General features: G+C 42.6%; 1 protein-coding gene and 1 pseudogene across 1 annotated transcript in view; one reads left to right on the top strand and one right to left on the bottom strand.

The window, feature by feature from the left end:
* The first annotated feature begins 3,611 nt into the window (after positions 1–3,611).
* The window catches only part of PIK3C2A (phosphatidylinositol-4-phosphate 3-kinase catalytic subunit type 2 alpha), a 95,567-nt gene continuing 81,441 nt past the window's right edge, over positions 3,612–17,737 (top strand). Inside the window, exon 1 of the mRNA XM_006758350.2 lies at positions 3,612–3,740. The gene's annotated coding sequence lies outside the window, so the exon portion shown is untranslated. The remainder of the gene's footprint in view (positions 3,741–17,737) is intronic.
* Positions 15,665–16,581, bottom strand: LOC107182212 (annotated as a pseudogene).

The raw sequence follows: 17,737 nt of genomic DNA, 5'->3' as shown, positions 1-17,737 counted from the left end.
TTTTTCTGTTCTGATTAGAAAAAGCATACTCTAACCTGGCTGAGAGTTGTATGCCCTGGGACATGGGAGCTAACATTGGAATGCAGTCCAATCTCCTTTCCCGAGAACTGCCTACCATTATGGAAAGATTTACAACCTCGTGGCTGAAACAATCTAGTCCCAGAGGCACCCCCAGCATGTCCTTTGCAACCCCCAGCCCCTATGGCCTATAATCTGGTGGGGTGGGGGTGGGGGTAGAGCAGAGGTGCCCACCCTCTGCAACCTTCCCAGCCTGCATTGCCTGTAACCTATAAAAATTATACCATGCCTACTTTCCTATGCCTGTAATTCTTACTTTCCCAAGTAATCTTTGTCCTTCTATCCAATATAAGCAATTGGCTTATGGGGAGGGACAGAGCAGATTTTTGTGGATGACCTGCGGCTCTCCCATACTGCCAGCATTATTGGAATACACGCTCATATATGATTCAATCCTGTCTCTGCTTAATTGGCTCAAGCAGTGACAGGAAGCCCAGACCCCTTGGTTGTCTGATTACATCATCTGGTGACTCTGATGGGACACAAGTGGGGAGTCCTCTTGCTGCCTGGACTGGGGTTCCCTGGAGCTGAGGCATGGACTCTTTAACCACTGCCAGGAATTTTCCTGTTTTAAGTCCCAGCCACAGCTTCAGCAATCTCTGTCATCTCACCTAAAACCTAAGTTGAGAGTTCTGTAACTCTGTAAAGGGGGAAGTCAGTTGTCAGTTACCACCCTCCACCCCACTCCACCCCCAGTCTGGTGAGCTGATCAGCTTCTGGTTGCAAGCGGCCTCTCAAGGTCCTTCCCTTGGCCCCACACCTGAGCCTGATCTGCTTAGAGTTGAGAGAACACTGTCTGGCTGTGCACGGTAAGGTCTGGCTGTGCATGGTAAGCCACAAATGGTTGTGTGTCTGTTGTGTGCACTTGTAAATATTGTACATTAGGGTGTTCTTTTTGCCTGGTGTAACTTTGCCTATAATATGCTTAAATTGTTCAAGGATGGGTGCTGGTGACTCACTCCAAAAAGACACTCCATTGGAATGGATCTTGTGGTGTTGAGTATTTGGCTGAAACAATCTAATCCCAGAGGCACCCACCCTCTGCGACCCCACCCTGCACACTGCATTGCCTGTAACCTGTAACCATTATACCTTGCCCATTTTCCCATGCCTGTAATTCTTACTTTCCCATGTAATCTTTGCTTTTCTACCCATATAAGCAGCTGGCTTATAGGGAGGGGCAGAACAGATTTTTGTGGATGACCTGCTGCTCTCCCACACTGTCGGCATTATTGGAATAAAGCTCATATATGATTCAACCCATCTCTGCTTAATTGGCTCAAGCAGTGACAGGCAGCTCAGACCCCTTGGTTTCTGGTTATACTGGGACATAGCCTTGTATCCTCACATGGTAGAAGGTCTTCCTCTTCTTATTGGGACTCTTCTGATCGATCAGAGCCTACTAAGCACTGACCATTCAAGAACCTTCTATAATAATAAAAGTGCAATATGTTAATTAGACCAGACGTCCTTCTGGGCGACCTTCTGGACGAAACCAGGGCTAGGAGAGAAGCCTGGGTCCCAGGTGCCAGAGGGAAGTCAGTGCCATCAGCCGGGGGTAGGAAGGCCTACTCTTGCATGTACTTCGTGCATCAGGCCTCTAGTCTATACTAATAATAGAGGAATATGCAAATTGGTCAGGACGCCTTCACGCAATGACCAAACAGCAGGCTGCATGGGGCAAACAGGCCGGCGGGCGGGGCGGGGGGGCAGTGAAGGGCAACCAGGATGGCATGGGGGGGTAATGAGGGGCGACCAGGCTGGCGGGGGAGGGGGCAGTTGTGGGTGACCAGGCAGGCAGGGAGGCAGTTGTGGGCAACCAGGTCAGCAGGGGGGCAGTGAGGGGCGAGCAGACCAGTAGGGGAGGGCAGTGAGGGGCTACCAGGCTGGAAGGGGGACAGTTAGAGGAGACCAGGCAGTCAGACATACCCCAAAGGATTCATGCACTGGGCCTCTAGTAAGAAAATAATGAAGGTGGAACTGCAATAAGGAACTCATTCAAGCAAGAGTCCTCTATTGTTGGCAGGGGGGCAAAATATTTCTCCTAAGAAAAATTTAAGAAAAATACAAGTAAGTCAAAGTTAATCTTCCCCCAAGATACAGTGTTCTCTCAAAGCCTCTTCCTTCTTTTCTGAAGGTACACTCTGTTCTGGAGCAGAGCTAGGATACCAGCCCCAAGATAAATGGGGTTTCCCCTCTCCTTTTAATCTTATGAAAGAGCTGCCAATTCTCGAAATTCCTCCTTTGATGAGAAGATAAAGTAGAACAATGCTGTGAAACTAAGGGAATTCCTAAGGGACATTCTTCTAGGGTGTGGAAAGCCTGATTGGAAGTATGTGTGACTGGAAGGGGTTGAAAAGTTAGGAATAGGAAGGGTGGTTGGACTAGAGTTGGTAGCCAGTTGCTTCTAAACTTTTCACAGAATAACAACTCTATCCAGTCTCATCTCCTTGGAGGTGTAGGCACATTTATTATAGCAATTAGACAACTTCATCCACTTCAAATCCTCAAATCCTCCCAACACCCCCTCTCGAGCCCCCCTCAAAAAAGAAAAAATAGATTTCTCTCCCATTATGTGTTGGAGATATGCTTCTACTTACAGACTTCTCACAAATTCAGGGGTGAAAAAAAGTATTTTTAATCAGAATTGCAGCTCAAATCACTGTACCACATTTGATTGTGAGTACCTGGAAGAAGCCAACCCCCTTCTCTTGCTGTTTAAGGGAAATCTCTTGTAAAATGCTACGGATTGGAGTTAGTACCCAATTTGAATCGTGTTCCCAGCCTCATCATCTGTAAATGTGGATAATTTTCCTACCTGCTTGACATGGTTATGTAATTTTTTTAACCTAACATTTGAGGACAAACCGCTTTAGACGCATGCTCTCATTCAGCGACCATGAGAAAGGTATTATGGAGATTGTATGTGAAGATAGTTTGTGTCGTAGAAAAGAAACGACTGGCTGGGACTTCCTGGGCTTTTTACCGGGCTGTTGTGAGGGTTAAATGAGCGCTTCTGGAGGCGCTTTCTACAGCCACCTGATGGGTCCCTAACCTCACACCCCACAGCACCCGCTCCGCCGGGAGGAGGGAGGAATCGGTAAATGCTGGCCGGAGTGAAGGGTTTTTGTATCTCGTCTGTTCCTTCCAGTCTTCCAATCACAAACGAATCTCGGCGCGGCCTGGGGCGGAGACCGCGAATGTGGGAGCCGCAGCCCGGACGGGGGCGAGCGCGGAGTCCCCTAGAGGCCACGGAAACGACGGAGCACGTCAGCGGTTGGCGGGGCTTTGGAGGCCCTGCCGGAGTCCACGGAGACCCCACTCCCCTCGTCTGGGGCTGAGGTGCGAGGCGCCCAGCGCTCGCTCGACATTCCCGGGTGGAAAGCCAGACCCTGGCACCCACCATCCCAGCTGGCACCTCGCAGGACGCGCCCAAGCCCCGCCCCAATGCCTCAGGTAGGCCGTCCGACCAGCCAATCCGCAAGCAGCCTGGGCGCGGAAGGCGGTGCTTCCCAGACCGGAAGTGACGTTTATGCTTGGCTGGCCGCGGAGTCCGCCGAAGCTTTCCGCGGCCGCTGAGGCAGCTGAGCGGAAAATGGCTCGGACAGTGGCGGCGGCTGCGGCTCGGGTTGTGGTGGAAACGGAGGCTCAGGCAGCGGGAGGTGAGGAGCCGCGGGTGCGGCGGAGGCTGGTCCCAGGAACCCAGCTCCGCAAGGGCGGCGAGGGACCCCGGGGATTCCGGGATGGAAGGGTCCCTGCCGCGGCCGCCAATCCCGCGGGTGCCCGACTCTGACCCTCCATCCCGTCCTCTTGGCGCTGCCCCAGCTCGACTCACCTCCCTCCGGGCCTGGCTTCCACCCAGGCCATTGCCGACTGCCCCGCCGGAGGTGCGAGGGGCCTGCGCCCCTACCAGGCCCTCTGACCGGGAACTGGGGCAGGGGGCTGGGAGTCCGTTCAGCCCCGAAGGGGGAGGCAAGGCCACCCCCTTGTCCCTGGGGACCGGGCTGGCGTCTCTCTGGCCGGTGGTTTTCTTGACGAAACGTGAAGTGGTTGGGTCTGGCGAGTGTGTATTTCCCTTCTCGCTTTACGTTCCCTCCCCTCACCCTCTTTTCACCTTGTTGTCCCTCCCACCTCGGGCTTTGGGGGCTAATGATCCCTTTTTTTTCACCCCACTTCCCCGCGGTTGCCTTTTTTTTTGCCGCGAATCCACTTGCTTGGGGGAAGACTGTTTATTTTAGTGTGTATCGAGCGCATCATCTTACTGGGAGGGCGGTCAGATGAACTTCCTGAGTGGCGGAGGAACAATAAATAATTGAAGAGAAAAGCAGCCCATACTTATTTTCCTCACTTTTAAGTGGTTTGGCTCCAAGGACGAGCTTCTCGAGCTGCGGAATGCTTTTCGGGAGCGGGGAGGAGAGTTTGAGAGGGGAAACGAGGAAGGAGAAACGCGAAGTGAGGAGAGTCTGGCGATAAAGGACGTGGAAGACTCTGTAGTAGTTCTTTCCCTGTAAGTCTCCTGATAGAAGTTGAGGTTGTAATTATATTTTTATTTTTAACCGTGGGTGTTGAGTGTAAGGAAAGAGGCCTCCTTTCTCTTTGAACACGATTACCTATTAAAGAGATAGCCTGAAATCTTTCCAGGTGGTGGCAGGCAGTTGGGAAGATTTTTTTTTTTTTTAACTTATTGGGCGCATCGAAGCCATAGGTGAGAAGAGATTCAGACAAAAGAAAGCTATTAGGAGAGCGGCGGAGGCCGTTGAAGGCGGGGAAGACCGCACGCCAGGAGGCCCGGGAACACCGGTTCCAGGACAGACTTTGTACCTTTGCCTCCTTGGCTGGTGGCCGAGCCTCCCGAGGAGCCTGAGCAGCGCTGCCGCGGTTGGGGTGGGCGCCCCTGTTCCCGGTGGCAGATCAGACCGAAGCGCCTTGGTTGAGGTCATCGAGTACCGACCGAAAGGCATGAGGACTGGATGAAAATAGAAATTTTATGATTTAGCTCAAACTTCATTCAGACGTGATTTTTTTATGTCGGTGCAAAGCCGCATACAGAGCTTCCACAAGTTATTTTTGCCTAGATTAACAGATTCTAAAGCAATTTTCTTTTTTTCTGATGAAAATCTCTGTTGCTATTTGTTTGCATGTGGCTAACCATTTTTCTTGGCAAGCAATATGTTTTAATGTTTTCACCCGTAAGTTTCACAGTTTGTGTGTTTTTGTTTTTTTTTCTGTTTTATAGAATACGGAAGTTGGCATGCTTGCATTTAGGAATTTTAAAAACTATTATGTAATTAGTTGTATATTAACATGTGATTGTTTCTCCTTCAGCCATGAATGGTTCCAAAATTTTAAATTAAGTGAAGATGGCTGCATCAGTTCCCATATCTAGGAATCTTTCCTTCATCTTGCACAATATTCTTACTTAGTAAGCTCATTCAGTAAGCGAACTTATCCCTAATGAGGGTGTTGGATTTCCCAAGAGCTCAGACTTCTTATCAGAGCATCAGACCAAACTTTTCATTTGCCACATTCTAAAAAGAATTTAAGGCAGGTAAATGATAAAGGTGAATGTGTTCGTGCCGTGCATTTATATAGTACATGATTTGATTTGTTAGTTGCACCCCAGTAGGGCTAAAACTTTACCCTCTGAAAGATCTTATTGTTTTCACGGGCCCAGTAAGGGTGCCTGGCACTCCAGTGGTTCCAGGGATAGAAAAATGAATGAGACAGTGCTTGTTCTAAAGTTCTCGAGTTTAAACACTCAATAGGTAGGTGCACATGGTTAGTAGCTACCATATTGGACAGTGCAGATCTAAAGTATAAAAATTTTGCTTTTCTATCTTAGATTCCTGCTTGAAAAGGAAAATGTGAAAGTCATTTCTAATTTCTAATCGTTTTTATAGTATTCATCCATAATGCTCTTTTTATTGAAATTATGGTCATATTTGGCAATGATATTGCTGTGGAGTGTCTTTCAGGTTGTTCATAGGGTTATGGTTGGAACTAGAAGAAACTGTTGACCTTATCTCTGTGGTGGAGTCACATTTTTGATGTCTTTATTTTGTGCCTTTATATTTTGTATCTATTCTTTACAACATGTGATGGATCCAAAGCACAATGGGAGAGTACACATGGACATTTTAGGCAGTTAAGCAGATTTATGTAATTTAACCCCTTCCCCGGCAGAAACCTGTATACTCGTTTTCACAAAATGTTCTTTTTCAGTCGTCGACGAGTATACTAAGAAAATATGGTAAAAAAATATGGTTTATAGGAAGGCAAGTTACAAACTGTTTTCATAACCAGCATCAAAAATACTATATAGAACCAAAATAAAAAAATTAGTCTGAAAAAGAAACGTTTTTAACAAACAAATTGTTGGGGAAGGGGTTAAAATGACCTTTTAGCCCAGCTAGTGTGTCACAGTGGTTGAGCCATGAACCAGGAGGTCACTGGGTTTGATTCCCAATCAAGGCCCATTCCTAGATTGCAGGCTCCATCCCCAGTAGGGGGCTTAAAGGAGACAGCTAATAGATGTTTCTCTCTCATGGATGTTTCTATCTCTCTATCCCTCTCCCTTCATCTCTCTCTTTAAAATCAATTAAAAAACACCCACATATTTTTAAAAAAACCAAACTACCTTCTATATGTCTTAAAATTTTAAGTTCAGCTATTTGTTTATAAAAGGGTGTGGGGTTTTTAAACATTCTTGATTTTAACTGATTTGAAGGTTTAGCAGCAAGTATTTATCTTTTAACCTTGAGAATGCATTTACGTAAGATACTATATAATTAGCATCCTTACTCTTAAGTATATGTCTTTGTTGTATTATAGTACAACAGTTCAAATTTATGTGAATAATGTACAATGTTGATATACATAATTTGCTAATCATTGAGTTTGGTTTAAAAAAAACAAACCACAAAACACCAGAGCCTTGTGTTAAACAAGTGCCTATGACTAACAGTGATAAAGTAAATAATACCTTTGCATTTGTATTGATTGCTGATTATAACTTAGCTGATGCTTTTCACCTTCACAGACTTTATTTTCTGTGAGTAAACAAGGCAAATCTTTTTTTTACAATTATTTTTTATTTTTATTGATTTCAGAGAGGAAAAGAGAGGGAGAGGGAGATAGAAACGTCGATGATGAGAGAGACTCATTAATTGGCTGTCTCTTGCACACCCTCTATTGGTGATCGAGCCTGCAACCTGGGCAGTGCCCTGACCAGGAGTTGAACCATGACTTCCTGGTTCATAGGTCGACACTCAACCACTGAGCTACACCGGCTGGGCTTTTTTCTCATTTTCTTAAAGAGGAAAATGAGGCCCAGTGAGGTTGTGACTGTTTAGCATAATACATTAGAGGCACTGTTTGAACATTGTCTTACAATGCTAAGCCTAGTATTTTTCCAGTGCATCTCTTCATATAGTACTTCATTGTTTTGATGCATAGCACTTACCAGATTTTGGAATATGTACTACTATAAAATAATGGGTACTTTCTACCTTTTGAGAGTTTATATTCCACTTAGGAAAAGACCAACTGCAAGTAGTTATAAAAACTTGTTAATGGGAAATAAAAGCTGTAAAGAGATAGTATAGGTACTTTTTAAAAAGATGAGAGTTAACGAGGCAAGATTTTTGAATAAAGAACTTAGATCTTTTTTTAAAATATATTTTTATTGATTTCAGAGAGGAAGGGAGAGAGATAAAAACATCAATGATGAGCCCTAACCAGTTTGGCTCAGTGGATAGAGCATCGGCCTGCGGACTGAAGGGTCCTAGGTTTGATTCTGGTCAAAGGCGGGTACCTTGGTTGCGGGCATGTCGGGCATGTCCCCAGTGGGGGGTGTGCAGGAGGCAGCTGATCAATGTTTCTCTCTCATCGATGTTTCTAACTATCCCTCTCCCTTCCTATCTGTAAAAAAATCAATAAAATATGTTTTTAAGAAAAACATAAATGATGGGAAAAAATCATTGATTAGCTGCCTTGAGCCTGCAATCCAGGCACGTGCACTGACCAGGAATGGAACTGTGACCCCCTGATTTTTAAGTCGAGGCTCAACCACTGAGCCATGCTTGTTCTGGCAAGAATTTAGGTCCTACAGGGTTGGTGTAGGAAAAGGTGATGAGGTGTCAAGGACAGAGTTATTTTAGTGCACAGAGAACAATTTTAGGGGAAATTTAGATAAGAGAAAATAAATAAGGAAAGGTTTGCAAGCTTTATTTGAAAAGATAAGGACAGGACATAGGTGAAGTAAGAGATGAGAATAAATAGACATCTGCTATAAAGAATTTAGAGGCCAATGGCAAAATTTTATATTATCTGGATGATAAGGGAAATCTTAGCACAGGCTATGAACTCGTGGCTTGAGTAGTATGGAAGACATGGTTAAGAGGACTGAAAGAGAGGTCAGTGACTATAAATGAGCAGCAGAGTAATACTTTTTCCTATTGTGAAACGAGTAGGGATTTGATAAGGAATTTGATTATGAGAAAGGAATAGCTGAGTTAAGAAAATTGGTTTATATTTTGCAGTACTGAAGCAGGCTCTTTAAAAAAAAGTGTTTTCCTATAAAAACAGAAATTGGCAGTTTGCCTTCAGAAAATAACAGAAGAAGCAGGAAGAGGTTAAGTATTGTTATAGTTCTGCTGTGGAATGAGAGGAAAAAGCAAAGACAAAAATCCTTTCAAGATAAAACGGTGCAGAAGATGAGAGGAAACAATAGAAATCAGTGCAGGTACTTACCTTCTGGTGAGGTGGGGGGAAAAACATGGATGTTGATGGGAGAGATAGGTAGACTTAGGAAAATACCTGTCTAATTAGGGGACAGTAAAACACTTTTTAAAATGTTCTATTTGAAGTTTTGGTAATTATGTGAAGCCTGTATTTTCCCCCCAAGATAAGCACTAAAGGAGATCTAATTCTATCAACAAAACCATATTGCTATGAGTTGCCATAGCCACATTGATCTATTAAGTTACTTTATATGTGTTTCTCATGTAATTTATAACTGTTCTGACTCCTCTTTTTAGTTTAGTGTGTGTATTTTTGTTTTAGATCATAGTGCTGAGTTGGGAAAAGGTGCTCTTTGGCTCCGGGTTTCATAGCCTGTTTTTATTTGACTAAACCTCATGATGACACTTATCAGACTGGAATTCTGCCTGTATTGCAATGCATGACATGACAACATAACTGTTTACATTCTTAAAAAATCATTTATTGAGATATAATTTACTTATAATAAAATTCAACCATTCTAGGTGTACAGCTCTATACATTGTGATAAATAGCAACATTGTGTAACTACTACCACCACAATTAAGATACTGGATATTTCCATTACTCCAAAAAGTGTCCTTATGACTCTTTGTAATCAGTCCCTTCCACTCACCCTCCGGTCTCTGGCAACAACTAATTTTTGTTCTTGTTATTCCTATAATTTTGCTTTTCCGCAATGTCATATAAATTGGCATCATACAGTATACATACAGCCTTTTGAGTCTGGCTTCTTTCACTTAGCATAATAATTTTGAGATTCAATAGCTGTCTTAAAAATTTAAATTTTTAGAACAGTTTTAGATAACAGAAAAATTAAAATAGTACAGTGATCTGGTTTCCCCTATTTTTTTATGTTTGTAAACTATTGATGTTTGCTAATTGTCAAAGTTATGATTCTAGAATTAAGTTTTTTGAAGATGGAAAATTGTGTGAAGGTTTCTGTCAAGATGACTTTTTAAAATTCTGTAACATAAAATTTGTTATTTTAACCATTTTTTTAAAGGTATTGATTTGAGAGAGAGAGAGGAAGGGAGACAGAGAAACGTCAGTTTTTGTTGTTCCATTTTTTTATGCATTCATTGGTTGATTCTTGTATATACCCTAAACAGGGATCAAACCCACAACGTTGGCATGTTGGGACAACGCTCTAACCAACTGACCTCTCTGGTCAGGTTTTAACCATTTTTAAGTGTACTCAGTGACATTAATTATATTTATGCAACTTTCACCACTGTCTATTTCCAAAAAATTTTCACCGCACACAGAAACTCTGTAACCATTTAGCTATAACTACCCATTCCCCCTTTTTCCAGCTCTTAGTAACTGCTAATGTACTGTCTCTATGAATTTACCCGTTCTAGATATTTCATATAGGTAGAATCATGAAATGTTTGTCCTTTTGTGTCTGGCTTATTTAACTTTGTATAATGTTTTTGTACATGTTGTACATGTTTCAAAATGTTATTCTCTCTCTCTTTTTTTAATCCTCACTTGGCTTTTTTTAAATTGACTTTCAAAGAGAGAGAGAAAAAATATTCATATGAGAGAGAAGCATTGATCAGTTACCTCTCATATGCGCCCCAACTGAGGATCAATCTTGTAACTTAGGTATGAGCCCTGACCAGGAATTGAACCTGCAACCTTTTGGTGTATGTGATGATGCTCCAGCCAACTGAGCCACCTGGCCAGGGCAGATCTTTATTTCTTTTAATGGTCAAATAAATATTCCATTGTATGTAATATACCACATTTTGTATATCCTTTTCTTGATGGATACTTGAGTTGTAGGCACCTTTTAGCTATTGTGAATAATGCTGTTGTTCATTTGTGTACAGGTATATAATACCTGTTTTTTTGTTGTTTTTGATTTTTTATGAGTTTATTTGAGTTAAATTGATGACATATGCTGGGGAGCAAGATCTCAAATGCTCTCTATAAGTCCCTGTTTTTTAATTCTTTTGGGTGTATATTTAGGAGTGGTCATATGGTAATTCTGTTTAATTTTTTGAGGAAATGTAAAAGTGTTTTCCAAAATGACTGTACTATTTTACATTCCCATCAGCAAAGTATGATGTTCAAATTTCTCTACATCCTTGTCAACACTTGTTATTTTCTTTCGTCTTTGTATTTTAAATTATAGCCATTCTATAAGGTGTGAAGTGCTTTCTGGTGGTTTTGATTTGCATTTTACTAATGAATAATGATGTTGAGCATCTTTTCATATGTTTATTGGCAGTAAGCTGCGGTTTATAATGATAGGACCAATAATTGCACTGATGTTATAATTATTACTATTTTTGTTAATCCTTTTACCTAAGGATATTTTTTCCATTGACTTTTTAGAGAGAGTAGAAGGGAGGGAAGCAGGGTTGGAGGCCGGGGGCGGGGGGGGAGAGAGAGAGAGAGAGATCAATTTGTTGCATCCTGCCTGCGCACACCCCAACCAGGCTCGAGCAGGGTCTGGGACCAAACCTGCCACCCTTCAGACCCTTCAGTGCTCGCTCTATCCACTGAGAAATACCGGCCAGGGCTTGACAGATGTATTTTTTAATTCTGTTATGTACTGGGCATTATATATATAATTTTATTTAACCACACAACACTATGACATGTGATCTGTGTTTACAGCTGTGAAAACTAAGACAAAGGCAGATAAAGTAGCTTGCATAAGATTACACAGAGGGAGGTGTGATATTTGAGCTTGGGTCCATCATTTCTCCTCTTATCACTGTTCTACGAAACTAGCAATTTCATGCAATTGGTGTCATGTGAAATCAAGATTTTGTTAGCCATAGAAATTAATGGAGTTTGGGGGCAAAATTCCAGTGTTCATATCAGTTTTTCATTATTATTATTATTCCCTATTTGGGGGTTCTCATTTGCTACTCAGTTTTATTTTTCCCTATCTTAATTCAAGTTGGAATGGAAGCACATACCATAGGACTTAGCACAAAAGGTTTCTGTTACTTGTCATGTTGGAATTGGGTGATGTTAGAGTGTATTTAATTATTCATGTTAAATGAATGAACAATAAAGTAGTCCAAAGTTCAGCAATTATCTCCACAAAGCAGTACTACTGTTGGGATGCTGAGTTAGAATGAAAACTACTTTGTCAGTAAAAAGTCTTTCAACAGGAACTTCTTGCTGTGACTGTATCTCCCTCCCAAACATATACAGTTGTACACATGTGTAGATATAGAAAGTTATTCTGGATGAATGCCCTGGTTATGAATCTTTTATGTGTGGAATGTTGCTTCTAAGGGTTGAAGGTAGTAAGTATAATGACTATCAATGCTAATTCGACAACAGTGTAGCTATTGATTTTTGTCAAAATGGGAGAATCAAGCCCTTTATTAATTGTTTGTAGTACTTGGGCAAAGCATAATTTTATGTGTGGTATTGAGATTAAAGAATGCAGGAGCCCTAGCCGGGTTGGCTCAGTGGATAGAGCGTCAGCCTGCAGACTGAAGGGTCCCGGGTTCGATTCCGGCCAAGGGCACATGCCTGGATTTCAGGCTCAGTCCCCCCAGTGATCAATGATTCTCTCTCTCATTGATGTTTCTATCTCTCTCTCCTTCTCCCTTCCTCTCTGAAATCAATAAATATATTTAAAAAAAAAAAAAAAAAGAATGCAGGAGCCAGGCTAAGCTCATCCATTTTTCTTGTGAAGAAACTGGGGAGCCTCTTCTTATGTCCAGCTTGTGGCTCCAATTTTTTCCTAATAGAGAAAATCCTGCTATTGCATACTTGTCACTTTTGTTTTAAAATAGTAAAGCTTGCCAGTGATGAAATATTTGAAAGTCTATTAAAGTTTAGATAATGAGAAGTAAATATACTTTCCACCATTGGCTTTTCCCCACTGCCAGTCATCCATTGTTTTCTTACCTTTATCACCTCAGTCTCCTAAGGTATCTCTTCCTTTGCAAGTGCTTTCATCTGTGCTTCTGATTCTGTTATTCACCAAACCCAGAATCTGAACTAGTATTTATCTTCTAGCTCTTGTACCTTTTAGTCTTTGTTCCCTGAATCCTTCTCTTCAACCTACCATATGTTGAAGTCCTTTCCCACTTTCTTTATTTAAAACTAGAGGTCTGTTGCACGAAGAGATTTGTGCAATAGGCCTTCCCTTCTCCTGGCTGCCGGCACAGGTTTTCCTCTGGCACCTGGGACCCAGGCCTTCGCTCCAGCTGGAGCCGCCTTCAGTCTTCCGTCTTCGCGGCTCCAGCTCGCTTTCAGTCTTCCCTCCACCACTTGGAGCTTATGTATGCAAATTAGCTGCCATCTTTGTTGGCGGTTAATTTGCATATTGTGCTGATTAGCCAGTGGGGGGCGTAGTGAAGGTATGGTCAATTACCATGTTTGTCTATTATTAGATAGGATATTTTTATTGATTTCAGAGTGGAAGGGAGAGGGAGAGAGATATAGAAGCATCAATGATAAGAGAGAGTCATCGATCAGCAGCCTCCTCCACACTCCACACTGGGGATCAAGCCTGTAACCTGGGTATGTGCCCTGACTGGGAATTGAACCATGACCTCTTGGTTCATAGGTGGACACTCAACCACTGAGCCACACCAGCCAGGCATTTCCCACTTTAAATAGCCATTCCTGACACCTCTTCCACTCTACCTGTCTCTCCTAGTCCTCTTAAGGATAATGTGCCCTTGTTATTTGTAATTCCTTACTATTTTTCATTTTTCCACACTTGTATAAACTGCTCTCTTTGAAAATCACTAATGATTGTTGGGGGGCGTGGGGAATGAAGAGTGACTGCTAATAAATTTCTTCAGAGGTGATAGAAATGTTTTGAAATTTGGTTGTGGTGATGATTCACAACTCTGAATATACTATAAACAACTGAATTGCATACTTTAAATGAGTGAATTATATAAGTGAATTATATCCCAATAAAACTAAATAATCACAAATGTGCACTTAGATCTAAATATTTTTCAGTCCTCATCCTATGTCACCTCCCTGTAGTTTCTGACAATACTGATTGCTTTCTTCTTAGGATGCTCTGTTCCCTCATTTCTCTGATACCAGTCTTCATACCTATCAGTTATTGTTCTCTGATCTTTAGTTTCCTCATGATTTCTTCCTTATCTCTTTCTCTCCCTTCATTCTACACATTCTCCCAAGGTAGTCTCAACTACTTTCATGTCATCATAGCCAAATTGCTCTGTTGAGCCCAAGGCCCAGTATTTCTTGTCAAGCAGCAGACTTGAACTGTATTTCCCACAAGTATTTCAAAATAGTGTTTTGGTCTGACTAAAAAGGACAATGTGTCTCTGAAAACCAATTCTGAGAATATTCACAATGATTTTCTTCTCTCAAAGAAAGAAATTAATGGTTTATTATTTGACATAGGTAAGATGACGCCCAAATACTTTAAATGAAAACGAATGCAACAAGAGTAGATTAAAAATATTGTAGGTTAAAATACTTTAAGTATGATATTTTTGTGTGCTTTAAGTATCTTACAGATTACCAAAGATACTCTACAGTGAATAGTTGCTTCCTAATCTGGTCTATATTAGAGTTAATTTCATTTATTGATTTAATAAACATCTGAATGAAAGCTTGCTTATTTCAGGACTGTTCTAGGTGCTTGAGTTATAGAAGTGAACCCAACAGATAAATCCCAGCTTCATGAAATTTACAGTCTATAGGGGAAAGCTAGACAATAAAATCTTATATAATAAAGAGCTAATATGCAAATAGCCGTCATGCCCTCACACCATCACACTGTAACTGCTCAGATACTCAACACTGGGGAGAGAGGAATGGGGACCAGCCAGGCACAGATGAGCTCGTGGAGGGAAGCCTGGGTCCCGGGTGCCTGCAACCAGCCAGAGGAAGAAATCCTGGGTCCCGGGTTTGTGGCGAGGCAGAGGTGATTAGGGGCGATCAGGCCAGCAGGGGAGCAGTTAGGGGTGACCAGGCAGGCAGGCAGAGGTGATTAGGGGCAATCAGGCAGGCAGGCAGAGGGGTTAGGGACAGGCAGGCAAACGGTTAGGAACCAGTGGTCCCAGATTGTGAGAGGCAGTTGGATATCTCCCGAGGGGTCCCAGATTGGAGAGGGTGCAGGCCAGGATGAGGGACCCTCCCCCACTCCCATGCATGAATTTCGTGCACTGGGACTCTTATAAATAAGTAAAATATATAGTATACTGGATGGTACTAAATCTAAGGAGAATATAAGTAAAGTGCTTGGCAGTGAAGTTAGAGAAAGTTATGGTTTTAACTAGGTTGTTAGTGAGGACTTGACTCAGAAGTCACCTTCTCAACGAAAACTTGAAGAAAGTTAGAGAGTGATCCATTCAGCTATCCAGGGGAAGATAAGTCAGAGGGAATAGAAGAGCAAAAGCTCTAAATGAGATGCATAATGAGGAACAAGGAGGCTGATGGGACAATAGCAGAGAGGAGAGTTAACAAGAGAGAAGTAATAGGTGGACCAGATATTAGAGTGTCTGATGGACTATTATGAAAATTTTACCTTTTCTCTGAGCAAAGATAGGAGCTGTTAAAAGTTCTGGGCAAAGGGCTGCATAAAAAGATCTAGGTGTTTCAGAATTACTCTGGTTACTGTGTTGAGAATAGTCTACAAGTGGGAGATAGAGGGATGGCAGAGACGGACTATGAGGCTATTTCAATCATCCAGGCAACAGATCATGGTTGGTTTAAGAAGGTAACTGGAATATAATGAAGGAATGCTCAGATTTAGAAATATTTCAAGGTAGAGCCTATGTTTTTTAAAACAAACACGAGAACATTTTTTAAAATTTACTTTTTAATAAGTTTAAATCCTTGAGGAGTACAGCATTACACAGATTCTGTGTCCAGTGGCCTGAGCAGGAAGGTTCTTCAGAATGTAGAATGTAGCGTGAACCATGCCACTATTTCCATGAGCATGAGTTATCTTCCCCAGATTACTCTGGTTTGGTTTGGTTTGTCACGAGGAGTCACCGTGTTGTTCTTTGCTTTATACACATAAACACATCTCTTGCCTAGATAGAATTCAGTTTCATTTCAAACATAAGTACTTTCAGTTTTAAGAAGAGCAGTGTGCTCCCTCAGGTTCCAGAGACCACACTTATAGCTAGCAAAAATCGCCTTGGACCACAGTCTTCTAGACCTATTTGTTGTCGTAGAAGTCCATTCCCGGCAGGCCTCCCCAGGCTCCCAGATGGCGGGGGAAAAGGAGCCTCTAAGATTTTATGAACATATCCATCACTGTCTGATAGAGCCACCACCAAACATTGCTGCCTTCCTAACAAACTGTAATTGAATTTGTATTTTCTAATTTAATTCAAATAAGAAGTAAGATAGATTTACTGGATATACATAGGATGGTGAGAGTGTACAATCATCTCTTACTGATAGGAATATCTTATTATTCATTTTTAAATGTTTTACTTGTGTTTTAAAATGCAATGAATATTTTTACATAAATTGATATTATTATGTGCAATGCCCATTAAGTAATTCACACATGGTGAAAATTTGAGAAACCGTATTTTATAGCTTGTTTTCTTTTACAGTCTTACTTATCCTTCTCTCCATCTCTTAATGAGTAAGGGCGGTGTCCTTAATTTAGCCTCTAGATTGGCAAATGAAAAGGGACAGTAAAGCTCTTAATTGTATTTTTATATGGTATCACTAAGAAGTTGAACTTGTGTTTACATGATTTGCCACATGTAGGTTAAAAATACCCATGTTAGCCCTAACCTGTTTGGCTCACTGGATAGAGCGTCGGCCTGCAGACTGAAGGGTCCCAGGTTTGATTCCAGTCAAGGGCATGTACCTTGGTTGCGGGCAAATCCCCAATAGGGAGTGTGCAGGAGGCAGCTGATTGATGTTTCTCTCTCATCGATGTTTCTAACTCTCTATCCCTCTCCCTTCCTCTCTGTATAAAAAAATCAATAAAATATTTAATTAAAAAAATACCCATGTTCTACTTATAATATAGGTGTTCTTTGTTATTTTTCACATTTCATAATATAGATATGAAAAAGTGGTATTTAAAATATGTGGGAGTGGTTTTATTGTGAAACTATAGAGGCCCGGTGCGTGAAATTTGTCCACTCACGGGGGTCCCTCAGTCCAGCCTTGGGGGAGCGGGCCTAAACTGCCAGTCGGACATTCTTATTGCTGCCTTGGAGGCGGGAGAGGCTCCCACCACTGCCACTCCGCTCACCAGCTGTGAGCCTGATTTCTGGCTGAGCGGTGCCCCCCCTGTGGAAGTGCACTGACCCCCAGGGGGCAGCTCCTGCATTGAGTACCTGCCCCCTGGGGGTCAGTGCACATCATAGCGACTGGTCATTCCTCTGTCAGGCAGAAACCGGTTCTCCAACATCCCCTGAGGGGTCCTGGATTGCGAAAGGGAGCATTCCAGGCCAACGGACCCCACCGGTGCACGATAGGGGCTGGGGAGGAACGCAGGAGGTTGGCCAGCTGGGGAGGGACTGCAGGAGGGCTCCAGGGCGTGTCCAACCTGTCTTGCTCAGTTCCGATTGGCTAGACCCAGCAGCAAGTTAACCTGTTGTTTGGAGCGCCTGCTCCCTGGTGGTCAGTACATGTCATAGCATGCAGTTGAGTAGCCTTAGCATATCATTAGCATATTACACTTTGATTGGTTGAACAGCTGACCAGATGACCAGACACTTAGCATATTAGGGTTTTATTATAAACTAGAGACCCGGTGCACAAAAATTTGTGCACTAGGGGGGTCCCTCAGCCCGGCCTATGCCCTCTTGCAGTCTGGGACTCCTCAGAGGATGACCACCTGCTGGCTTAGGTCCACTCCCTGGGGGATTGGGCCCAAGCTGGCAGTCAGACATCACTCTGGCAGCCCCAGAGGCCGCGGGGGAGG

This window comes from Myotis davidii, unplaced genomic scaffold, assembly GCF_000327345.1.
Source record: "Myotis davidii unplaced genomic scaffold, ASM32734v1 scaffold73, whole genome shotgun sequence".
In the NCBI taxonomy this organism is placed as follows: domain Eukaryota; kingdom Metazoa; phylum Chordata; class Mammalia; order Chiroptera; family Vespertilionidae; genus Myotis; species Myotis davidii.
This window is presented reverse-complemented; position numbering and strand designations above follow the sequence as displayed.